The sequence below is a fragment of the Petaurus breviceps genome, unplaced genomic scaffold, assembly GCF_028583685.1.
Source record: "Petaurus breviceps papuanus isolate PSGF00001 unplaced genomic scaffold, PetGlider_PUasm1.0 90779, whole genome shotgun sequence".
NCBI classification, from domain to species: Eukaryota; Metazoa; Chordata; class Mammalia; order Diprotodontia; family Petauridae; genus Petaurus; species Petaurus breviceps.
Window position 1 is genome coordinate 682,435 of NW_027187344.1, and position 25,916 is coordinate 708,350.

A 25,916-nucleotide genomic window follows, 5' to 3' on the forward strand; every position below is an offset into this window, starting at 1 on the left:
TTTCATGGTTTTATAAACTCCCACCAATAACTCAGATAGCAACCCCTCCACTTCTGCCCATCCTATGTGATTCTGATCCCTACCTTCCCATAAGTTCAACACAAGCATCAAGGGGGTGCCATTGGAGTCCTGTGGCTGTCCCCCCTTCATCTCTCACTTTTGCCTTATGGCCAGCCCTTATTATACAATTCCTTCATGGCATCTTTTACTCTTGCTCTTCTCCATGGGTTATACGTTGCAGCCTGCTCATAACCCTGTGTGTAGATTCTTTTGTCCTTTGCATGATATGCATTTAGTTCTTCTGAGAATGTCGTAGCTCATATTTTACTACTATATACCAATACAGATAGAACGTTAGTGTTAAAAAGACAGGCCTTTGCTTTCATGGGTAGTGAGGGGTCATTAAAAAGAGCTTTGCAATTACCTATAGGCAATCTAGTCTACTTTTCTTCTCTTCAACTCTAGGCCTGTTTTATTATCCATTTGTACTGTTTATTTTAGATATCACATTGAGAGACAAATTCTATAGGTTGTCCATCCAGATAGACATGTTGAATGTGTATTGAAGTCTGGTCAATAAAAAATCTTCATTCACTTGGTCTTTCCTGTGTGGATGGATAGGCTAAACTAATTTGAGTGATCATAGATCTCTTCCAGGAGGCTCTGAAATGTACTGGGGCTTGTTATAATTACATTCACAAACATATTCATATTTTTTTAAAAGCAATTGGGGTTAAGTAACTTGCTCAAGGTTACACGGCCAGTTATTTCTGGGTGTGGTACTAAGTATCTGAGCCTGGATTCGATCCCCAGGTCATCCCAACATTGGGGCTGGTGCTCTTACTCGCTGTGCTACCTGGCCACCCCATATTCATATTTTCTGCTAATTCTCCCAGAGATGCATTAATCTACTCAACTGACTGTAAGTCCTTAGAGAGCAAAATCTATATCCCATGCTTCACCATATTTCCTATAACCAACCATGCTGAGAGCACAATGGTGAGCACATAGTTGATGCTCAATAAATCTTTGTTCATATTTATGATTTCACTCTTTAGCTGTAAGCAAAGAAGGCCTTATTATTATCTCTGTTTTTATAGATGAGGAAAATAAGGCCCAGAGAGCTTATGCATCACACCACTAATAAGTGGCAGTGCTGGGACAAGAGCCCAGGTGTGGTTACTCCAGTGGTCTTTCTGTCATACTATATTGCTTCCCAAGCAGTGGCAGGAGTCCATCAGAGCGAACTTTCCAACTACTTGCTAGAATTTATTCACAATATTATATTTTTCTCCCCTGGGGCAACCATGAAAACTTTCTCTCCTCTCTGGGCTTGGGCTTTTTTTTTAATACAACTAAATTCTAGCCTGACTGTTTCTCTAGGGCCCAATTAGGTCATGGTAATAGACCCATCAATAACCGTGGGAGTAATTATGATGTTAGAGAAAAGGCCATCACTCAAGTCATCATAGGTATAACTAAGTCATCAGAGTGATAATTCAAAGAGGGTCACACCCTCAGCAGAGAACTGTGCCCTGGGAGTAAGCTCTGTGTTTGGAGAAAGATGCAGAGAATCATAGAGTTTAGTATTTCAGGACTGAACTGTAACTTAGGAGACCATTAATATAACCACACTCATTTTACAGATGGGAAAATGGAGGCCCCCAGAATAAATTGCCTAAAACCTCAGAGGAGAGTAGATGAGATGACCAATCAGCTAGGGGGAGAAAAGGAACTAGAAGAAAAGGTTTAAATGATTTGGGACTATTGAGGCTGGAGAAGAGAAGCAGAAGGGAGATTTCCTAGGGAAAAGGGCTAGAAGCTACAATGTGCCTTGTATACAAAGACTATTTCAAATGCAGAGAGGAAGTCCAGGTTGAAATGGGTCCAGGGATTCTTGTGGGGATAACCCCGGCCCCTCCAGCAACTGAATTTTTTCTGACTGGGCGCCAGGTGCTATTTGGAGCAAAGGGCTCTGAATTTCCCTCAAGTGCCTACTTGGGCACATAGAGAAAACAACCCCAGGTGGCTAGGGGAAGTCACTTAGAATTAGTTGACTTGGACTGAATTAAAGTCAAAGTGTTTATCATTTTGGCCAAGAGGACAGTTGGCTCATAATTCACTTCTGGTGCTCCTCAAATGATCTGTTCTCACCTTTCCTGGTGTGCTTATACTCTGACAGTGTTACCAGTCAAAAGCCATGTTTCTGCACAGAAGATTGAGAATATCCAAATGTACTACAAATCGGACTAAGACAGTTCAGAGAACAGTGAGTATTTGACTCATTTCCAAAGGATGCAGGGAGCTTTACTCTGTCATATTCAATTCAATTCAATAAACATTTATTAAGCTCCTTCTATGTGCCAGGCCCTGTGCCAACCACTGGGGATACAAAAAGAGGCAAAAAGCAGCCTCTGCCCTCAGGGAGCTTTCAATCTGATGGGGGCAACAACATATAAACAAATATATACAAAGCAAGCTACATATAGTATAAATGGGAAATAATTAGCAGAGGGAAAGCACTGGAATTAAGAACGGTTGGAGAAGGCTTCCTGTTGGGACTTAACGGAAGCCAAGGAGCTTTACTCGGAGCATAGAAGGGAGAGCATTCTAGGCATGGAGCACAGCCAGAGAGAATGCTTGGAACCAAGAGATGGAGTGTCTCGTCACTGGATTAAAGAGTAAATTTTAGGGAGTAAGTACAAGACTAGAAAGGTATGAGGGGGCTAGGGTATGAAAAACTTTGAATGCCAAACAGCATTTTGTATTTCTTCCTGAAGGCAATAAGAAACCACTGGAGTTTACTAAGTGAGGGGGAAGGGGTAACATGACCTGACGTTTTGAAAAACAAAACCCTATCATTTAATGGAATGCTTATTGATTATTATTATTTTTTTGGAGGTGGGAAGGCAAGACCATTGGGGCTAAGTGACTTGCCCAAGGTCACACAGCTAGTTTTTGTGTTAAGTGTCTGAGGCCGGACCTGAACTCAGGTCCTCCTGACTCCAGGGCCAGTGCTCTATTCACTGTGACACCCAGCTGCCCTCAAACTGGTTGTTTTTTAAAAGCTCAATTTAACTTTCTGAGCCTCTTTAAAATGGGGATAGTCATACCTCATGGAGCTATTATGAGTATACAAATATATCAATGAGAACTTAATGAAATGGTTAGTCATTTAGCCTTCGAATCCTCAGTTTGTGAGAAGGTTGGCTTAAGTGGCCTCCAAGGCCTCTTTTGGCTCTAAATCTATGATTCTATGATTCTGCTTTCTAATGTCTAAATTAGCCCCCTACCAGCATGATCCTTGGGGCACAAGGGGATCATAGCAGGAAGGATGCCAAGAACAGAACTCTTCTTGAATCATGCCCACCTTCCTCAGTGACAGTGAAAGGCGAGCTCTTTGCCTCTTTGTCAGCCTCCTCCCAGGGTTCTCACTACCAAATTCACTTGGTTCTAGAAGTCTGTGGCCCTAGGGGCTTCAGGTGTCCTGGATCTGTACCCCAGAGATGCTCATTGATCCCTGTTGACCTGATAAACCAGGTGGTTAGAATTCAATCAGTTTGTTTCAAACTAGTTTTCATGCATGGGGAGACAGCATAAGCATCTGGGGTCTGCTGCTTTTGGTGGAGCTCTCTCTTCAGAGGTTAGATTTGTTCCAGTTGTGGGGGGAGGGTTCTTTGGAAGCAAGACCATTTGAGGCTGAGATCAGAAGACAACTGAGCCGCATTCCTGAATCCTCAGTTGGTAGTTCCCTTGTCACTCTGGTGGGAATGAAGAATAAGGCTAAGCAACTTACCTCCCTGTGGCAAGAAGGGGAGTCTGATAAAATAAGCGAGAAAATGAAATTCCTTGACAGGCCCCTCAATCTGCTGTCATGTACCTGCTGTGAATTTTGGTCTCTCATATCCTCTCTTCTCCTGCTGCCCTTCAGCCTGTCACCTGCCCAGGAGGGAACATTGATACTACAGAAAGGGATGGGAGAGGTTCCAATCAGACTCCATCTGGACCAGGAGGATGAGGTGACATAGGGTCACTGGGGCAATGGCTACAACAGCAGAATGCACTTTGCTGGCCTCTTGGCCTCTTTGGCTTCTTTCCAGTCTCAGCTAAAGACTCACCTTTCACAAGAAACTGTTCCTAGTACTTTTTAATCTCAGTACCTTCCCTCTAAGATTAGCTCTGATTTACCCAGTGAATGGTGTACCAGGTCTGTACAGAACTGCTTCACATATTGAGTTTTACATTAGATGCCGAGCTCCTTGGGAGCAGGGGGCCATTTATTTATTTATTTATCTATTTATTTATTTTCTTTTCTTTGTATTCCTAACCCTTAGCATAGTGCCTGGCCCATAGTAGGTGCTTCATAAAGATTTATTGACTGACCAACTTCTCAAGTAAAGTTGATTCTTCCCTAGGGAGTGGGTCAGGACCTAGATTACCCCAAAAGAGGTCAAATTTCAGTGCCTGTGGGTGTGTAACTTGGAGGGAGGAGAGAAAGGGAATAAGATTTAAATCCCTGAATTTTCTTTTGGCTAACATTAACAGAAACTTCATTGGTATTGCGTTTTTCCCTATGGTTGAAAGTATACTCAACTACATCAGTCTTAAATGTTTGTTAAGCAGACATGCTAAGGAAGATCTTTTGTCTCTGCCAGAACTCTCTGCACTCTCCACAGTCTGGCTTCAGACTCCATCATTCAATTGAAAATGTTTTCTTCAAAGTTACTAAAGATCTGGTCTCTCATTTGCCAAATCTGATGGCACAGAGCACTGGGTGTGAAGGCAGCAAGACTCATCTTCCTGAGTTCAAATCTGGCCCCAGATACTTATTAGCTGTATCACCCTGGGCAAGTCACTTAACCTTGTCTGCCTCAGTTTTCTCATATGTAAAATGAACTGGAGAAGGAAATGGCAAACCACTACAGTATCTTTGCCAAGAAAACCCCAAATGGGGTCATGAAGAGTCAGACACGATTGAAAAATAGCAACAAATAGCATCCTTCTAGACCTCTCTGTAGCCTTTAACACTTTCCATTGCCTCCTTTGACTTGATACTCTCTTCTCTGGAGGTTTTCAGGAAACTGCTCTCTCCTGGTTCTCCTCCTACCTATCTGACTGCTGCTTCTCAGTCTCCTTTACTGGTTCTTCACACATCACAGGCACACAGGTGTCCCCTAGAGTTCTGTCCTGGGTATTCTTCTGTTCTCCCTCTGTACAATTTCACTTGCTGATCTCATCAGCTCCTATGGATGCAATTATCACATCTATGCAGATGATTTTCAGATTTGTTTTTCCAGTCCTAGCCTCTTTTTTGACCTCTAATCTCACATTTCCAACGGCCACTAGACATTTTGAACTGGGTATTTCACAGATGTCTCTCTAAAACTTTACTCATTATCTTTCTTTCCCAGCTTTCTCGCCTTCCTAACTTCCCAGTCACCAGATTCCCTATCTAGGAGGTTTGATTTGCTTCATCTTTGACTTCTCACTCTTTTGTCCCCTATATCCAATCTGTTGCCAAGGCTTGTTGATTCTACTTTTGCAGGACCTCTCCAATACACCCCCTTTGGTCTTCTGATGCTGCAATCCCCTTGCTACAGCCCCACTAGCTCACATGTAGACTACTGCAATAGCCTGCTGGTTGCTCTTTCTACCAAAAGTCCATGCTCCACTCACTTACCAAAGTGATCTTCCTAAAACACAGGTCTAATTTTGTCACCCCCCCCCCCGACTCAATAAACTCCAGTGGCTCCCATTACCTCTTGAATCAAGTATAAAATCTTCTGTTTTGCCTTTAAAACCCTTAATAACCTGTCCCTCCTCCCCAACTTTTCCAGTTATTTTACACCTTACATGGTCCCATGGGCTCTTCAAGTCAGTGATACTGATTTCCTTAGTCTCCTGATGCCAGACATTTTCACTGGCTTTCCCCCTTCCCTGGAATGCTCCCCTTTCTCATCTCTGCCTCCAGGCTTCCCTGTCTTCCTTTTAGGCCAGCTAAAATCCCATCTTCTTCAGGAAGCCTTTCCCAGTCTACCTTAATTCTAGTGCCTTTTTCCATTTATCCTGCATGTTACTTGTTTGTACATACTTGTTTACAGGCTGCCTCCCCCATTAAACTGCAAACTCTTTGAGGACAAGGGACTATTTTTTACCTCTCTTTATAACCCCAGCACTTAGCATAATGCCTGGTACATAGTAAATGTCTATTGACTGACTGATGCAAACAGCAAGTTTTATTGTGGCCAGAACAATTTATCAACATGTAATAAATCGGCAACAGGCCTTTCCAACTTTAGTAATCACAGATGTAGTCCATTATAGGACTTTTACTTGAAGCCCTTCCAGCTTGGTGGTCTCTGCCAAGGCTTGCAAGTCATTGGTATAACCTTCAAGGACCCAGTTTTACTTCCCCACAACGAGGCATTACAAAAAGACTGGTAATTGTAGCTTTGAAAAATTTAAAAAGAGAGATTGAATAAGCATAATTCAGATAGGTTGAAATATCCACATTTTGCCACTCATCTTATTTCTCCAAACTATCTTTTTGACTCTTTTTTTGTTTGTTTGTTTTTGGTTTTTCCCATCTACCTGCTTTTACTTAGGCTGTGTCTTATACTTGGAGTGTTCTTCACATTCTTTTCTACCATTTAAATCCTATATATCTCTCTAGGCTCAGTTCAGGTTCTACCTCCTGAGACAAACTCAGACTCAGACTCAGAATGTGAGACCTGAGAAGGTCTTTAGACAGCTAGTTGGAATGAGATAGCTGTATAAAACTCTTTGTTAATCTTAAAACACTATATAACATTAGGGATCTTTCCTTAATAATTCACATTCAGATGACACTTCGAGCTTTATAAAACCCTTTCCTCATAACATCCCTGGGAGATGTGTTATGCAGATATTATATTCATCTTACAGATGAGGAAAATGAGTCTCAGAGAGGTGAAATGATTGAACCAGAGTCTCTCAGCCAGCGAACTTCACTGCCTCAGCAGCTGAATCCAGCATCATGCTCATAGCAGGTACTAGTAAATGTTGAACAAACGAATGAATGAATTGAGTATTTGGGTAAAGGAGGAGGAAAATCTTTTCAGGGACAAGCTCTCACAGTTGAGGCCACCCAGGAATGGAGCCAAGCTCTGGAAACAAAGCTAGTCTTTTTCTTACCCTGAGCTCCCAATGTGCTCAGTGTCCTCAGGGTTTCTGGCCCATAGAAGGACACAAGGTCAGGTCCCTAATGTGCTCTATTCCACTATTATTTCCACCTAGTCACACACTCCCTGGAGAATACCTCTGGTTCTCTGCCTAGGAATAAAGTGAATTTGATCTCCCTACACACATGGGTAAGACTGACCAGTGCGTCATTATTACTCTACAATCTTTCTCTATGATCCTCTCTCCTTCCTTCTTATCATCTAATCATTACATCCAGTGACATACTGCCTCATGATGTGTCTTTTAGTGTGGAGGCTTCATGGGGCGCCGGAAAGAGTACTGGACTGAGAGTCAGAGACTCTGGGTCCAAATCTTGCCTTATTACCTATGTGATTCTGGTAATTTAGCTTCATTTAACCTCTCTGGCTAATGTGATTCTAGACTGCATCAAGCAAATCAAACTTTTCAGCTTCCTCACCGATAAAATTAGAGTTATATTGGATGACCTCAGAGACCCTTTCCAGTGCTAGATCTATGATCCTATGGTCTCAGATAACTGGAGCCGAACAGAAGGAAGAGATCAAGGTGGACTGGGAAATTTCGCAGAGCTTTTCCCTAAAACTATTTTATAGGGAAGGTACTAAAGCCCATTGATTGAATGTTAATATTCTCTTGGGGATGTCATGGGGCTGTGAGTCGTGAAACACTATAATTTCAGGATCTAAGATTATAATTTAAAAAGTCATGGAAAAATGAAGAGTAAACATGAGTAAACTGTAACCTCTAATGCCCATGATGTAAAAGATGTACATCTTTGTGGACATTTCTGACTGGAAAAGGAGGTAAACCAGTAATCTATTGGGAATGTGAGATGACAGATGGATGGCTCCACGGGTGTATTGGTAATCCCTTAGCTATTAAGAGCACCAAGAAAGCTTCTAATGAATGAATGTATTGAGTGCTTCCTCTGTGGGAGATTTACCGTAAAATAAGGATGCAAAGGATGCCAACGTGAGGAGGGCTGCAGTCTGTTCTGGTGAAGGGAATGGCATATAGGGGAAATCTTTTTAAGTGTTGTAACTATGTTAAATTTTTCATATGTGACCGTGACCCAGTAATACCACAACTGGGCATCTACTTGATATACATTATGTACAGAAATATTTATATCGACACTTCTTATAGCAAAAAACTAGAACCAAAGTCAGTGCCCATCAATTTGGTAGCTGTTGAACAAGTTGTGGTAACTGAACATAGGGCATATTATTGTGTCATAACACATGATTAATATGAAGAGTTCAGAGAAACTTGGGAAAATCTGTGTGAACTGATGCAAAGGAAATTAAGTAGAATCAGAAGAACAATTTATGCAATGATCATGGTATTTTAAATTCTGAACCTAATCAACACCAGATAAGACAAATATTTCCAGATATAAATCAAAACAGAAGATGACATATGAAGTTATGCATCTGTACAGCTTATTTCTCCTTCCAAATATCAACAAATTCAACAAGTTTTTTGTTTTTTAAAAGATTTTATTAAGCTTAAGTTTGTTGGGTTTTTGTTTTTGCTTTTTTTTTTCTCCCAGAGGGGAAAGGTAGGGCAATTGGGGTTAAGTGATTTGTCCAAGGCCACATGGTTAGTTTTGTGTTGTGTCTGAGACTGGATTTGTACATAGGTCCTCCTGACTCCAGGGTGAGTGCTCTATTCGCTCAGCCACCTAGCCACCCCAGTCAACAGTTATTTTTAAAGCCATACTGGTCATCTGTATTTCCTTCTGTAACCTTATTCTGTTGGTTTAGGTGCATTTAAAAAAAGGCTCTAATGGCCCTCTTTTCTTCTTTTTTCATTTTATTAGCCCTATTGATAACCTCTCTCTTCCATAACTACTGAAATTAACTTTCCACACTCCACCCCAATTAAAATAAAGAAAAACAAAGCCCTTGCATTAAATATACATAGTTTCTAAAATGTATGATGATAACAACATTGTAAAGGACTCAGAAAGACTTCAGAACTTGGATCAAAGCAGCAACAAATCATGACTTTAAGAGACTTGTCTGCCATCCACCTCTTGGTATAGAGGTGTCAAATGAGGCACACATTTTCCAACATGGCCAACGTGTTGATTTGTTTTGCTTGATTGTACTTATTTCTGACCAGGGAGGGCTTGTATGGGGACAAGGGGGTGAGATAGTCATTAGTGATAGAGATGCAAAAAAAGATTTTTAAGTGCAGCAACAAAGTATTACAAAAATACACAGAAGAAAACAAAAAGAGCCCAGCACAAACAGGGCAATTTTGTTACAACCTAGTTAAATTTAACAAGGTATTCTGTAAGACCTGCCCCCTTTCTCCCACTGGGGAGTTTTTCTTTGAGCCTCCATTTTGTGGATTGGCCCAGACTGGCCTGTTTTCATTCCCCTCCCAGCCCAATTCCTGATTTACTCTGGGGCACTTTCATTTTCCCCTTTCTCTTTCCTCCTCCTTCCCCAACATACCCCGCCCCCCATTTCTTTAGCTCCTTTTTGTGTTTTGTCTTTCTCAGTTAGAATGTGAGCTTCTTTGGGGCAGGGACTTTTTGCTTCTATCTGTGCACCCAGTACTTAGTCCTGTGACTGTATATAGTAAGTACTTAATAAATGTGTCTTCCTTCCTTTCTACTTTAAAAACCAATAATATGTAACAGAAATTCATAATTTCATGCACTCTCCCTCTTTTTTGTTCTTTGTATCTTGAAATGTTTGTGTTGGATGCTGAGTTCATAATAAATTGTCAGTAATACCTTTTTTTTTTTGGAGAGGGAAGGCAGGGCAATTGGGGTTAAGTGACTTGCCCAAGGTCACATGGCTAGTAAGTGTTAAGTGTCTGAGGCTAGATTTGAACTCAGGTCCTCCTGACTCTGGGGCTGGTGCTCTATTCACTGTGCCACCTAGTCACTCCTGAGTTCATAATATAAAAGAAAAATAATTTGGAATGATTATCTTATCTCTCTTCCTACATTGTGAGCTCTGGGAAGGCATTGACCTAGTCTTTTCTTCTTCTTTTTCACAGTATTCACTTAATGTATAAAGAATGAATAAAGTAGGGGCGGCCAGGTAGCACAGCCAGTAAGAGCACCAGCTCCAGTGTCAGGATGACCTGGAGATCGAATCCCAGGCTCAGACACTTAGCACCCACCCAGAAACACCTGGCCATGTAACCTTGAGCAAGGTACTTAACCCCAATTGCTTAGGGGTGGCCAGGTGGCTCAGGGAGTAAGAGCACTGGCTTCAGTGTCTGGATGATCTGGAGATCAAATCCCAGGCTCAGACACTCAGCACCACACCCAGAAATAACTGGCCCTGTAACCTTGAGCAAGTTACTTAACCCTGATTGCTTTAAAAAAAAAAATGAATAAATTAATCAAATGAGTGAATGAATGAGTGCCAGTCACAATAGGTTAAAATCTCATCCAGGCTACAAATGTAGTATCCTAATGGCAAATAAGAAACAGAACTGGTCTTTAATTATCTGAATATTATTATTCCGTGATCTTCTCTTCCTTCCTCTGTCATCTTTTGCCTTCCCTTGTTCTTTATATCTTCATCTCTCATTTCCATCTTTTAGTAGGAATAGACAAAGTAGGGAATAAGAGATCTTTCATGCATGTCTTTATCCTCCTATTTTATAGATGGAAACACTAAGGGCCAGGGAGATTATAATGGCCTATGGCTCTCATAAGTCAGCAATAGACCTAGAATTGGACCTTCTGGTCTCTGGATTTCTAGATGACTGCTCAGATCCAGGGTCATTTTGCCTAGTGAGTACTTCCATTTCCTTGGTAGGGGAGGGAGAAGCCTCTTCCCCCACTTTACCCTCCAACCCTGGCTGATGATTTAGTCATCCTTAGAGGCCCTTTCAAGAATTGGGAGAGCAGAACCCATCCTACTACCGAAACAACCTGAGAGATTTCAGGACTGATAACTGGGATGTGAAAATCAGAATAGGCTGCCTCCACCCATCATGAACCAGAGGAAGAGCCAAAACTCTTCATTTGGATTCCAGCTTCTCCAAGCTTAGGGTGTTAATGGAGCATTCCTGAAATACTTTTCCACCATTCATCTCTTAGAAAACAGACTTCCTTCACAAACACACACATACACTTGCTTGCTCACAGCCCTCTCTGCCCAACAGCTTAGGCTCAAATTCATTTCTCACCCCTCCTCCTATGCTGAGTTCATTGTACTGGTTGGAGCTATGGGCCTTCTGTGGATCCGCCAAAGGGATGGTGGGGGGGGGGGGGGGGGGGTGGGAGAGTGGGGAGAGGACAGCCTGGAGCAGGGGGGAGAAAAGGCCTCTTTCCTTTATCCAGAGAAGGAAGAGGCCAGAGGGCTGGAAGAATTGCAGTTCTGAATTACCCTGTGGTTATGAATAGCAATGCAAATGAAATGCAAATGAAGACTTTGGGAATAGTAATGCAAGTAAACTGAGTCATATTAAAACCAAGAGCCTGGAGATGTGAATGAATGAATTAGAATAATTTATCAAGTGCTTATACATGACTAAATACTGCTGGGGGGGGGGTTAGGTTCGATGGGTGGGGTACTAAGATCACCACTCACCTGTTTGTAAATGTTCCCATGAGCATGTCCCATGATAGCGAATCTTCAGGGTGGTCATTTTATTTCTAGTCAATGCCATGCTGAGATTTTTTTTTACAAGGTGAAGAGATCAGAGGAGAATGCTCTCCTCAGAGGTCACTCAGCATGTCCCCATCGTGCTAGGTCACACAGGGCAGTGTCCAGAGCTTAAGCTATGTCTGTTCCTTTCTTCCTTGGGACAATTCTTATAGAACTCTTAAAAGGAAAATTCTATGTGAATACTGATGCAGTCTGGGTAGGGGGGGTCTTTTCTTTTTTAGGGGTCCAGATCCCATCCCCCATCAAATACAGGACTTTGGTAGTGATGGTAGGGATACACAGAAATCTTCTGGAAGTAATAACGGCTTCTATCTGGACTTCTAAGTTTATGTACTAAAAGTTTAATACATAATCATTTTTCAAGCTCTTCCAGACCAATGCTAGGGGCAGTCGAGGGAAGGAAAGGAGAAAGAAAACCTAAACCCTGCTCTCCTACACATTTGGTTTCAAAAATTCAACTTTATAAGTGAATGAAAGGTGAAGCATGGCTAGAAAACAGCTCATGTGAAAAAGGATCTGGGAGTTTGACGAGACTGGACTACATTCCACAAACAATATGGCGCATGGGAGGGTTGCTAACTAGTTTCACTCTACTCTCCCATGATTAATCACTTCAAAGAATCAATCAACCAACAAGTATTTATTAAATGCCAACGATATGCCCGTATCAAGTCAGCTCTGGGCATCATACTTTATGAAGGACACTGAGAAGCTGGAGAGTTAACAGGGATGGTGAAGGACCTTGAGACCATGCTGTGCCATACGGAGAGTCCATTGTTGTTTATTCTTTGTTTTCAAAGAGGACCAAAGATATCACAGGGCTATATCTTGACTTGTGTGTGAATTGGATTAAAGTGAGGCAGAGCTGCTCAGTCATCAGCCTCACTCTCTCTTCCCGAGTCTTTGAAGTCCAGTGGCAAGACAAAAGTCAGGAGCAGTGGTGATGACCAGATGCAGAGGAGGATCTTGGCAATTTCAATGTCTGATCAAATGCCTACTTCTGCTGCCAGCATGGCCTTTGGAACAAATTGTTCTCAATCACCAGTTCTACTGTGGGCAAGTCTTCACATGCTTGGCATAGAAATCCCCCTAACTCATTGACAGGTTTGAGGCCTGTGGGTTTAACCCCTCCGCCTACACAGTTTTTGGGTTTTTTTTGTTTGTTTTGTTTTGCTTTTTGGACAGGGAAGGCAGGGCAGTTGGGGTTAAGTGACTTGCCCAAGGTCACATGGCTAGTAAGTGTTAAGTGTCTGAGGCCAGATTTGGTCCTCAGGTCCTCCTGACTCCAGGGCTGGTGCTCTATTCATTGTGCCACCTAGTGACCCACCTACCTGGTTTTTACTGAGGTGCATGCTATAGCTTCTTGTTGAATCACAGGTGAGAGTTGGGAGGCAGGTGGACACCAAAAATGAATGAACAGCCTCAGCCTAGCTTATTGAATAGAAAACTAACCTTGGAGTCAGAGAGATTTAGGTTTGGATTTTACCTTAGAAGTTTACTTTCAGTGTAATTTCCCATTTCCCCTTCTGTAGCAGCAAGCACCCCAAGCGCGTCCTCAGGGTTTGCTGCCCATACAGGTTCTTGGATCTGCTTTGATAAAGGAAAGTAACTCAAAATGGGTTAACAAGCTTACTTTAATCAGTCAGACTTATATTGTTTACCTTGTTCAGGGAAAAAAGGTCAGCACCCCAAACTTCAAAGTATACAGGCAGAATTATCAAGACAGAAACAGATCAAGTAGACAGATTTCCAAACTGTCCAACCATTACATCCATACCCAGCCAACATCTGGGTTTTTCAAAGGGGGGTGGGGCGGCTCTGGACAACGGCTTTTCAGAATACAGATCAAATCACAGAACACTTCTCAAAGTGAGCCCCCAAAACAAAGCTACACATCAGGGCTTATATAGCCTTCTCCTGGCTCAGAAAATGTAACAACCTTATTGACTCACTGGCCAATCAAGAAGTATTTACTGAAAAACAAGCCTCCCATCCCAGGCTTCAGGTGCACTTTAGCCTAGGGGCAGGGAAGATCTTCCAAATTTGCATTCCCATTACACCTTCCCATTCTGATGTTTTGGTGACAGAATCTTCTAGACAAAAAAAATCAGAGGGATCTAGTAAATTAAAACAAAATAAAAACATTCAGGGCGGCCAGGTAGCACAGAGAGTAAGAGCACTGGCTCCAGTGTCAGGATGACCTGGAGATCGAATCCCGGGCTCAGACACTTAGCATCCACCCAGAAACACCTGGCCATGTAACCTTGAGCAAGTTACTTAACCCCAATTGCTTAGGGGCGGCCAGGTGGCTCAGCGAGTAAGAGCATCGGCTCCGCTCCAATGGCGGGATGACCTGGATCAAATCCGGGCTCAGATACTCAGCACCATACCCAGAAATAACTGGCCGTGTAACCTTGAGCAAGTTACTTAACCCCGATTGCTTAAAAAGAAAAAAAAAAACAACAAAAAAACATCCTTTCCCATTGCCTCACCCCCAGGGAAGCCTTGACTTTGACCTGACATTGGTGAGCAGGAGTCTTCAGGCACCCTAATCTCCAGCCTCTGTCATACCACCCCATGGTTTCTATGCCTGTACCTCCAAATCTGAGAGAAGGCTTTGTTATATTGTGATGGAGGATTTTATGACCTTAAAATCTAATTGAAGATAAGTCGTATCTGTGTAGTAGGGTAGAAAGAGGCCTAGGATTGTAGCCATATCTGGGTCTGGATCCTGGTTTAGTTTACTTCTTACTATATTGCTTCTCTCTGAGCTTCAGGCCCTCATCTGAAGGAGGTGTAATAAAACTTGCCCTACCCACATTATAGAATTGTTTTGAGGATAAACTGAGAAAATGGATGTGAAAGTTCTTTACAAACTATAATACTTGCAGAGCCCAGTCTTTGTTCCAGGAAGTGTGTGCCAGGATTTTTAGGTCCTTTCTACACTTGGATGGAACGTTGTTCTAATATAGAAACTACTCTAGGAGAAGTCATCCAGGGTATGAATTTTCTATCTTCCAATTATTTAAACATAAGGATTACTCTATTGCTGAGTTATTTTTCAGTCGTGTACCACTTTTTGTGACCCCATTTGGGGTTTTCTTGGTAAAGATACTAGAGTAGTTTGTTGTTTCCTTCTCCAGCTCATTTTACAGATGAGGAAACTGAGGCAAACAGGGTTAAGTGACTTGCTCAGGGTCACACAGCTAGTTAAGTGTCTGTGGCTATATTTGAACACATGATGATGAGTCTTCCTGACTCCAAGTCAGGCATTCTATACACGGCCTTCTCCACTTTCTCTCCCTGACCCCACCCCCTCAAAAAAAAAATCACTTTACCTCTGGGGGCCTCAGTTTCCTCCTGTGTAAAATGAGAAGGTTGGACTAGATGTCTCCTGAGGTCTCTTCCAGTTCTGTCTGTGATTCTAATGAACCAAAATATCAGTCACTTCTAACAGCACATGTTTCATTTTATACCCATGGTCCGACATTTCATTGCTAAGAGGAATGAGGCATGTTTCACCATCCGTCCTCTGGAGTAGATTGCTCATTGCATTGATCATCATTTTGAAATCTTTTTATGCTGTTTCAATGAAGTTTTTTTTTTTCCCCATGGTGTTTTGAAGAATGTTTGGAAGAGGATGAGGAAGAACAGAGACAGCCAGGAAGGTGCATGGACTGGGCTGCAATGGGGAGGACCAGCCACAAGAAACAGATGTTGCTGGAGAGACAAGCTTCTTGCCTCCCAGAACTACATGAAGGGTACAAGGCTGGATAGGCTGCTGGTTATAATTATTACCCAGAACAGAGAAGACAACAAAGGAACAGAATCAGGCTGAGGAGTCACCAGCCTGGGATCCAGCTTCCCCCTCGTAGTCACCTTTACCCCCAACAGAGGCCAGCTTGATTTCGTTATTGAGGACTGGACTGTATTAGCCCACTCTATGAGTCACAGCCATCTCTGGGGATGGGAGAGCTCTTTGTGGATGAGCTTGAATGATTTTCTCATCCTTCCTCTGAAATGGGTACCAGGCCCCCTGAAGAGAATGTCAACCCTAGGAACGCACAGCTGATGTCTTCATTATTAGGGATATGAACTAGACTTGTGGTTTCAATGCTCTAAGGAAATCCCAAATGAGAAAACTCGTATCAATGCAGGCCAGGACCTTCTCTGCTACTTAACATTTGAGAGATGTTGTCTAGAGCACAAAGAGGTTGAGGGATCTGCCCAGACTTATACCATCTCTAGATGTCTGAAGAAGGACTTGAACTCAGGACTTTGAGGCCAGCTCTTCATTCTTCCACAATGTCTTCATCATTAGGGAACAAAAATAGGCATATGGGAATTCCCTCTAGCCTTGAGGTCATCAGAATAATTTGATCTCCTGACTTAGAGGCCTGGGAAGCAAGAAACCCCACACCCTCCCATCTAATGCTTTCTACCACTAGCAAATCTCTCCAGCTTGGAAAAAAATGACCCTTGGAAATACCACTGCCAGTCAGTTCCAGCTAAACTGATTATTGGTGGTTCAGCTTCTTATGTCCTATCACGTCTTTATTTAACTCTTGAAGAACCATGACTTTCCTTCTCCTTTGAATGGGACATTGGCCTGATATGTGTGAATAGTCCATTCTCCCAGTGTAGGCTTCTGCCTTCTAATTATCTAGGTGAACACCAGGGTTAGAACAAATGGAGAATAACGGAATCACAAGAACTGGAGATGACCCTGTCAAACATTTTACAAATGGGTAAACTGATGATGATCATGGGCAGAAGCTGTAAAAGCTTATCCAAGTTAACAGAGACAGTTGAATGGCAGGACCAGAAAAAGAATCTATGAATTAATGTGTGATATGAGATGATCCCCAAATATATTTAAATGACTTTTCAATGAGGAGATTAAGAGTACAGTGCTTACCCCTAAAAGAATCTAGTTTCCATGGCAGAATTTCAGGCTTTTTAAAAAAAAAATAAGGTGGCCTTTTTATTCCGTTTAAATCATGGCACATCATGAGCTGCCTGAAACCTGCCTCCAGATGAAGCTGTTTCTGCTGCTTACAGGGAGGGCTCGACAGATAATGACTAGTTTTTTCCACTGGGGTTGGATCACCTAAGTCACACCTCACAGTGCTCATTTAAGTCATATTCAGCATGTCAGGTATGTCCTGGGAGCCCCTTGAAGTTACAGTGGAACAGAAGAAAAGAAGTATGATATAGTAGAGAAAGCACTAGAGTCAGAGCCAGGAGGTCTGGGTTCAAGGCTTGACTCTTGGGTAACCCTGTTCCTCTTTATGGGCCTCAGTTTTCCCCTCTATAAAATGAAGCATTGGATTGTATACTCTCTAAGCATCTAGATCTAAAATGCTGTGAGAGGAGCAGAGGTCAACATTGGTGGGATCTGAGTTCATTAGTTTGGGATCTGAAGCACCCTGAAAAAGTGTCTGGGGCCTCTTACAGGAGAGTGGCTGCTGAGAGCAACTCCTGAGAACAGTCCTTGGCTGAGTGTCAGCCATGCCCCCAAACTAAACAATACCCCTTCTGTGGTCTGACAGTGAATGATCACAATAGAAGGAATCCGACGTCCTGTGCCCGGCCTAAAATTACTATCTCTTTGAACAGTCTAGAGGATAAAAAGGCTGCTTTCACTGCCAAACATATCTTTGTCTGTGTCCCTTTCCCCCCTGGCCCCACCATCTCCTCTCCTGCATGCCATGCCTGCTGGCTTAATCCTGAGGTATTGGACGTTTGGCTGGACTCTTTTTGACAAGCAATACCTTCCTTCCTGGCTGTTCAGGGATGCCTTGGGGGATGCATGATATCTGGATCACTCCAAAGGAGTATATCACCACATACCCCATGGGAACAACCATAATGGTCCCCCAGTATTGGACATAGATGAGAACCATCTTTTTCAATGGTCAGAAAACTCGAGGCCACATGTGGCTTCAAGGCTGCAGGTTCTATACCCCACATCATCAGTGATTCCTGGGAATCATGTTCCCTCAACTAGAATATTGATTACCATCTGACTTAGAGTCTAAAGATGGGAGAGATCATATTATGGCATAGTGAGAAAAACGTTGGATTTGGAGTCAGGAAAACTGAGCTGAAATTCCAGTTTTGTTACTGTGTGTCATTTATCTTCTCTTGGGCCTCACTTTCCTCATCTTTAAAATGAGGACTAGATGGCCTCCAATGTCCTGCTATATTTAAATCCTGGGTATTCCATGATTCTATGAACTTTCTGTTTCCTAGGGCAAGCTCTGTACTTTGGACCCCTCTGTTCCTGATAAAACAGAAATAAATAATATCTGCTCCTTCCTTCCTTCAAGTAGCCATTGAAAGAGTCACTGGGAGAAAACATTTTAAGTGTTTATTAGAGAAAGATGATCTAAAAATACAGCATTTCATTTTCCTCATTTCTCTGACATTCTTACTCTATGTTGAGAGGACTCTGTTCCATACATGGATTAAAATAGAGTCAGCACAGAGTATCGGGAAACGTGGTGTACTTGAAGTCAGACCTGGGACCACCTCTGACACTGGCAGTGAGCCCACTCCTCAGAGCCCTCCTCCTCCTCCTCCTTCTCTTCCTCCTCAGTAAAAGTAAGGACAAGAAAGGACACCTATAACACCTACCTCCTGTGTTTGCTGTAAGACTCAATCCAGATAATGGCTGTAAAGTGCTTTGTAAATGTCCAAGTTGCTGAAGTGATAGCTGTTATTGACTTCAGTGACAGTATCAATCTGTCAAAAACAAACCCTATGTTTGGATAGCACTTTGCAAGTTTAAATTGTTTTCCCATATATTATCTTATCTGATCTTTATAACACCCTGTGAGGTAATCTATAGACATTTTTATCCCTCTGCTACAGGTGAGGAAACTGAGGCTCAGAGAGGTCTAGGGAATTGCCCAAGATCATTCAGATTTTTTGGCAGCAGATCTATCTGGGTCTTAACCCTAGGTTGTTTTTTTTTTTTTTTTACTACCATCTAGTGTTCTTTTTACTAGACCACCCTGCTGGGAGCTTGGGTGGGGTGGGGTGGAGTGGGGTGGGGTGGGGTGGGGTAGGGTGAGAAAGTCAAGGATGGCTAGGTGTACAGAGAACTGGGCCTGGAATCAGGAAGACTTGAGTTCAAATCTAGGCTCAGACACCTAATAATTGTGGAATCCTGAGCAAGTCTGCTTCAATTTCCTCATCTGTGAAATGGGGATAATATTATTGGATCTACCTCCATAATATTATAGCATCTATCTCCCAAGGTTGTTTAGAGGATCAAATATGATAATATTAGTAAAGTTTAAGCACAGTGTTCAACACATTTTTGTTCAGTTACTGTAACCCCATGGACAATATTGTCCTTCTTGGCAGATACTGGAATGGTTTGTCATTTTCTTCTCCAGAGAAATAAGGCAAATAGAGGTAGAGTGACTTGCCCGAGGTCACATAGCTAGTATGTGTTTGAGGCTAGATTTGAACTCAGGTCTTCCTAACTCCAGGTCCAGTCCTCTATTCACTTAATCATCTAACTGCTTGTGCTTATGTTTGGACATAGTAGGTGCTTAATAAATGTTTGTTTTCCTTCCTTCCTACTGGGTACCCAGACCTATACTAGATATTTTGCAGTAGGCAGTGGAAGATTTAATGAGGGTTAGGGGCTGCTAGGTGGCGCAGTGAATAGAGCACTGGTCCTAGAGTCAGGAGGACCTGAGTTCAAATCCAGACTCAGACACTTAACACAAAAACTAGCCATGTGACCTTGGGCAAGTCACTTAATCCCAACTGCCCTCCAAAAAGCAAAAAAAAAAAAAAAAAAGATTTAATGAGGGTGTGCAATGAAGTCAAGCCTATGGCTCTGTGGGGCAGTATAATTTTGTTACAAGCATTAATTGAAAAGAAATATAGGGTATAGGACTTGGAGTCAGGAGAACCTGGGTTTAACTTCTGCTTCAGACACCAGTTGTGTGTCTCTAGAGAAGTCATTTAATATTCCCTGGCCTTAGTTTCTTCTGTAAAATGAAGAGGTTGAAGCTATTAAAAATATGACTCACAAAATCAGAAGGAGAAAACTTCAGAAGATTAATTTCTAACAGTGAAATTTCATCATGGCCATGTATGCATAGTAGGCTCCCTAATGATTACACATGTAATAATATCATATATAAAAATTAATATATTATATGTATTACATATATAAAATCTCAGGAATGTCAATGGGAAAGTTGGGGTTAGGAGGAAAAGGGAATGCCTGTAATGGAAAATTATAATATCAAAATAACTTCTGAGAAGAAATTCTTTTCTTTGACACACCCTTCTTGAAAATCAGTCTGGAGCATATATAGCAAGGGGAAAGTCCACTTTTGTGAGACATCTATAGTCATGATTGAGAAAAGGAGACCATTTCTGAGTGCTTCTTCCACACTCTACCCACATATTCTAAGCCATGGGCTTAGGCCTTGGAGGTAGCCGGGCAGGGTTTACAAAGAAAACTCTGGTCCAATTTTACAAAGAACTAACAGCCTTCTTTTTAAAGACAATGTTCCAAAATGTATCTTTTAATAGTATATTTTAAAAAATCAAGCTGCCAAAATCTTCTCCAGAAGAAAATGAGTGCTCTCTGAAGGCCCAATCCATCTCAGATTCTGGTCAACTGGAAGCGTTTGTTTTCTAGGCAAAAAATACTCCAGTTACCCACAAGAAACTAAATATAAAATTTGGAAAGATGTCCTGCTGGCACAAACACACTGGAGACTATAAATATATATTGTAGGGATGGGTCTGGAAATTAAGTTTGCTCAAAATAACATTCTCTTTCCATTTTATGCCATATTTAGCCATCAGGACACCTTCCCATGGCTCAGACTGGGTATATCTGAGATTGATGAGCCAGAGGACTGTGGGGGCTTGGGCTCCAGAAGAATTGGTCTGATAGCAACACTGCCCTGTGGACTCTTTCTCAGGGTAGAGGAAGTTGCAACATTTGAGTCCCTAGATCTTCTTCTTTCTTGGATTCCGGGGAGGTCATTCATTCCTGAGTGGGAGAAAAGAAAACTCTGCTGGAACTGGTTAGGGTCCTTTGCCATGAACCATGAATCCACCATCTTCTGAGTGGCATTCTTATAGCAGAAGCTTCAAACTTTTAAAAGTGCTTTCTCTTCACAGGCTGCTAGGTCTTTACCCAGATAGGTAGCACTATCCTGCTAGGTCTTTACCCAGTCATGGGAGATGTAGGCAGGGAAGGAAACTGAGAGGCTCAGAGAGAATCAGTAAATCACCCAAGGTTACAGGGTGATTTAGTTGCCAGGACCAGACTAAAATTCAACTTGTTTCCTGACTTCTGGGTTAGAGTCCCCAACTTGATTGGTGTCTAAGAGGAAAAGAAGCTACATCTGAATAGAGTGAAGTACCCATCAGACACAACTCAGGTGGTCTTTCAACCACCTTACCCAGGCTCAGGAGATCTTCATGGGACTCTGTGTGTGTGTGTGTATGTGTGTGTGTGTGTGTGTGTGTGTGTGTGTATACATCTTTCATTCTCCATCGCTGGAAGAGATACAGGATCTGGAACATAGACAGCTGAAAGTCTGTGGGGAAGACTGGATAACTGGGGCTCAAGAAGAGTGGGAAGACAGACTGGCCTGTGATGGGAGCAAGGGGATCCTTAGATTGGAGACTGGGCCATGGAAAATAGATGTCTTACCTGTGTGGACTTTGTAGGCCATTGTTCCCAAAGGCTGGGAATATGATGGGAACTGCTACTGAACATCTCTGGGACATTCTCAACAAATCCATTAACACTGGACTCAGAGTCAGCATGGTGCTGTGGAAAGAGCATTGGTCAGGGGTCAGAATGCCTGGGCTCTAGCCCTGGCTCTACTATTAATTAGCAATGTAACTTTGGGCAAGTTACTACAGGGCCTCAGTTTCTCCAAATGTAAAACGAGAAAACTGGTTAAGAAATCTTTAATAATATTTATATCTAAAAGGGATCTTAGAAATCACCAATCCAATATCTTCCCCTTCCATTTCACAGATGAGGAAAACCGAGGCCCACAAAGATGAAGTGACTTGCCTGGGGTCACAAAACTAATAAGTGTCATAGGTAGGATGTAAACCCATATCTTCCTGATCCCAAGTCTAGCACTCTGTCTACTACACCACCTCCAGTTCTGCTGTTTTATATTGCTAAATCACTTAGAAGTCAGAAAATCCTTCAAGGTCTGTCAATATCCGCTTTCTCAGTTCTGTTCTTTGTGTGACTTCAGGCAAGTTACTACCCCTCTCAGATGGGCCTCTTCCCCATTTATTAGTATTAATGAGGCTAGAACAATCTCTGAGATCTTTTATAACTCTAAGAGTCTAGGAATTTATTTATTTAGGTATAGACATATAATTTCATTGGTGTAGGGATTCCCTGGCAAGGAAACTCCCTTATTACATCAGGTATGCATTTCCTACAGCTCCTGTTCTTACAGAGTTGCTTAGGGCACAGAGAGGTTTAGGTGGCTTGCTCATGGGTAACACAGCTAGTATGTATGGGAGTCAGGACTTAAACTCAGATCTATGATTCCAAGGCTGGTCCTCTACCCACTACTTCGTTGCTTCTCTAGAATTGAGGGTACCCTATTCATATTGTCCCCAGATATAAGACCTTGGAGCCTAGACTCCTGGGGATGGATGGCTATCTTTGGGGAGAATGGTCAAACCTGGAAGTGACAAGAGAGAACAGGAGACAAGATTGTGTTGGGACAGAGGGAGGCGACACACATTTTCCTACTGACCCTACTCCTAGGCCCCTTTAAACTTGTCGGGGAAGGTATTCACTCTATTTCTGGGAATGCCAGTGCCCTGTTTCCCCAAGGGCAGTGCTGGCAAAGGGGAAAATGCCAGGAGCTATTGTCTATTCACAGACTTATCTGCCAGGAGGTTCTGATTTCACTAGGGCTGCTTCCAGCAATCCCAGGCACATCCAGAAGAGAGAACTGTTATCGACTCTTTTCGAATCTGCACTTTTCTTCTGGGCTTTTTGTTGTTGTTGTTGTTGGGGGGTAGAGTGGGGGGGGGGGGCGCGAGTGCTCTGAGTGCAGCACGGCTTCTCACCATGGGCTAAGAGATAAGGGGCTGGACTCAAAGCGTTATTGTTTGGTCCAACAAAAGGACATTTCTGTAACTTTTCAGTGAGCTGGGCCAGGCTCCCTCAGCGGCGCAGTCTGTGGACAGGCAGAGGGGGCTGATCACAGCTACAGCCTGGCCCACTAGTGGGGACAGGGGAAACCCTAACCTGGCATTGGCTTGGGGGAGAGAGCTGGGGAAGGGGCCTGCTTCCTGCTTCCCAGGACCTCTGGATCACAGCAGGTTTCTCCTTTCTGACTCCCCCTCCTTTTCTCTGGTCTTTAGAGGGGGGAACTTTCTGGGGGTTTTACTCCAGAAACCCCCAAGCAGTCATAACAATGTATCATCCTTCACACACAAAGACCTCCTGACCAGAGCTGAAGATGGTGTCTCCAGCAGTGAAGAGGGTTATCCACACTCTCAGGTCTTCAGCTCCACCCAGTCCAGGGATCATTCCATGACATCATCCCGCCTCACCTATTTTGTTATGTCCTCCTATTCTGCTTTCTGCCTGCTCTCGCCCCCATTCCCCGCCTTTGGAAGAGCTCTGTGGGTCCCTGGCTCCATTCCATCTGGGCTTCCTTCCCCCTCCACCCTGCGACTCTACTCCTCAGGTCACAATACTGGCTCTCCTGGCAGAGAGAGACTGTTCCATCAATCCCTACCTCCTGCTCCCAGCCAGACCTGGAGCCAGGCTTCCTTCCTAGGTCCCCACTGTTTCCCACGATGCATGCCCAAAACTCCTTCATGTGCCTCTTCCCACCCTGCAAGGCTGCAAAGAACTCTGCGGGAGGAAAGGCTCTTAGAGACCCAATCAAAGCTTTGGAACATTGTACAGAGCCCTGGTCTGAGAGTCAGGAAACGGGTCATATTTCTATCTCTGCCCCAACTTGGTGTGTGACCTTGGGCAAGTGGCTTCCCCTGCAGGTCCTAGTTCCCCCATCTGTGAAATGAAGGATATAGGTGCTTTCTAAGGCACCTTCTAGTTCTCAAAATATATTATTTACAATCCCTGTGCTTGGTGGTATAAAGTGGGAAGATGTATTTCTTTCCTTCAGGATTTTCTTATGTATTTGGGGTGATGAGACTTATACTGAGTGCTCCAAAAAATTGTTTTAAGCTTTAATAGATGAAAAGTGCACTAAGACTTTGGGGATACCATGTATAGGAAGCAGCTAGAAAGGAGAACAGATCACATAGCACTAAAGTCCAAATCACAGAGTTTGGACTTTATTAAGGTCCTGTTATGGGTCCTTATAGGATGAAGGGGAACCCTGGTTCTCCAAGTCCTGTCAATGGAGCATTAACTTTGATAGGTCCTACCAAGGTGGAAACGCTTCAAGAAACGTTTCCTGGGCTGGCTAGGTGAGGTAGTGAATAGAGCACTGGCCCTGGAGTCAGGAGGACATGAGTTCAAATGTGGCCTCAGATACTTAACACAAAACTAGCCATGTGACCTTGGGCAAGTCACTTAACCCCAATTGCCCTACCTTCCCCTCTCCAAAAAGCAAAAAGAAAAATCTTAAAAAAAGAAATGTTTCTTTTGTTAAGTTTTTAAATGCCTTCATAGCCTGGCTCCAATGGAATTGTCCAGCCTCCTTGTATGTTCCATCGCTTCCAATGCCCCATGATCCACACAATTTGGGCTTCTCTCTGCTCCTCACACATGGCATTTCCTCTCTCATCTCCATTTCTTTGCATTGGCCATTCTCCATGCCTGAGATGCATCCCTTCCTGACCTCTGCCTCCTAGTGTCCCTCTCTTCAAAGAAGCAGCTCAAGTACTAGCCCAGAGGTGTCCTGGAGCCAGCTCTTACTGGCCGGCCACAGACCTGATTGTTAAATTTTCACTGAATTTTTACATCTCCCAAATCAGCAAATACTATAAATTAAGGTTTGATTTAATTGTTTTGTTGATTGTTTAGACTTCAGAAAGCAATGGAGAAAATGTTAATAATGAAAATTAAACTTAGAAGCATGTCATGAATGCCTTTTTCTCCAGAGATCTTGTTGTTAAACATTTCCCCACATACCCCATCAGTCTTCTGAAATCTTTCTTGATCCCATTAACTACTAGTGCCCTCCTCAAGTTGCCTTGTATTTAACTATTTTGCATTTATTAATTTAATATTTATGTTATATGTAATTCTACATGTACTTGTATTCTTCCCCATTAGAATGTAAGCTCCTGTGAGTTATTTCATTTATTGTCTTTGCACCCCCAGTACCCTTCACAGTGCCTGGCACAGATTAAACACTTAAGAAACGCTTATTGATTGACTGATTGATTGGTGGTGGGAATACTCTTATCAACAAAATCATAGCTCTTCAGAATTGAAGCATCAGCTTGGAATGTGACTGATGAAGGACCTCAGAGATGGGGGAGAAAAACGTTCATTTTAGCAGTCAGGGAGGGCTTCATGGAAGAGTTGAGACAAGAGGTGGATCATGAAGTATAGTAAGAATTTGGACAGGTAGGAAGAGGAACCGGGCAGGCAGGAGGAAATCATAAGCAAAGACATAAATGATCAAGGTGGACCCTAGGACAATGAGGAACCTGATTTGTCCAGAGTGGAGGGTGTATGTTGGAATGGAAAGTTTGGAAAAAAGTACTGTTCAATCAGAAGAGAAACCTGCACAGAGTTTAGGGGTTCGTGGAAGGTAGGGGTCTCCAAGGCCCCTAGAGAGGGCATTTCTGTCCACAGGAGGCTAAAAGAGCCTTTTGTAATATCTCCCTCCTCGATCTGGGAAATATCCTTGCACCCCAGGCTTTACTGACTTTGCAAACTCCCCAGATTCAAGCCCAGTTCATCCCCTCTTTCCCTTCTCAGGCTCTGGCACTTAGCTCTTGGCCTTGACCACATTTGCCACACCCTTGGCACAGCCCTTCCCCTGTTGAGTTTGGCTCCAAGTGCCAAAAATATGCCAAATTTCCTTCCCCTATCTACCCTTCCAC

At 42.9% G+C, this 25,916-nt stretch overlaps 2 long non-coding RNA genes across 3 annotated transcripts in view; one reads left to right on the forward strand and one right to left on the reverse strand.

Annotated features, from left to right (window-relative positions):
- The window catches only part of LOC138147216 (uncharacterized), a 69,243-nt gene that overhangs the window by 33,362 nt on the left and 9,965 nt on the right, over positions 1-25,916 (forward strand). The window lies entirely within an intron of this gene.
- The window catches only part of LOC138147215 (uncharacterized), a 45,097-nt gene continuing 39,224 nt past the window's right edge, over positions 20,044-25,916 (reverse strand). The window contains exons 3-4 of one of the 2 annotated variants that reach the window (XR_011164730.1): positions 21,550-21,669; positions 20,044-20,516 (exon numbers count right to left, since the gene is read on the reverse strand). This is a non-coding gene — a long non-coding RNA (uncharacterized lncRNA). Of the gene's footprint in view, positions 20,881-21,549; positions 21,670-25,916 lie in introns of both variants that reach the window. The other variant, XR_011164729.1, reaches the window with a different exon arrangement.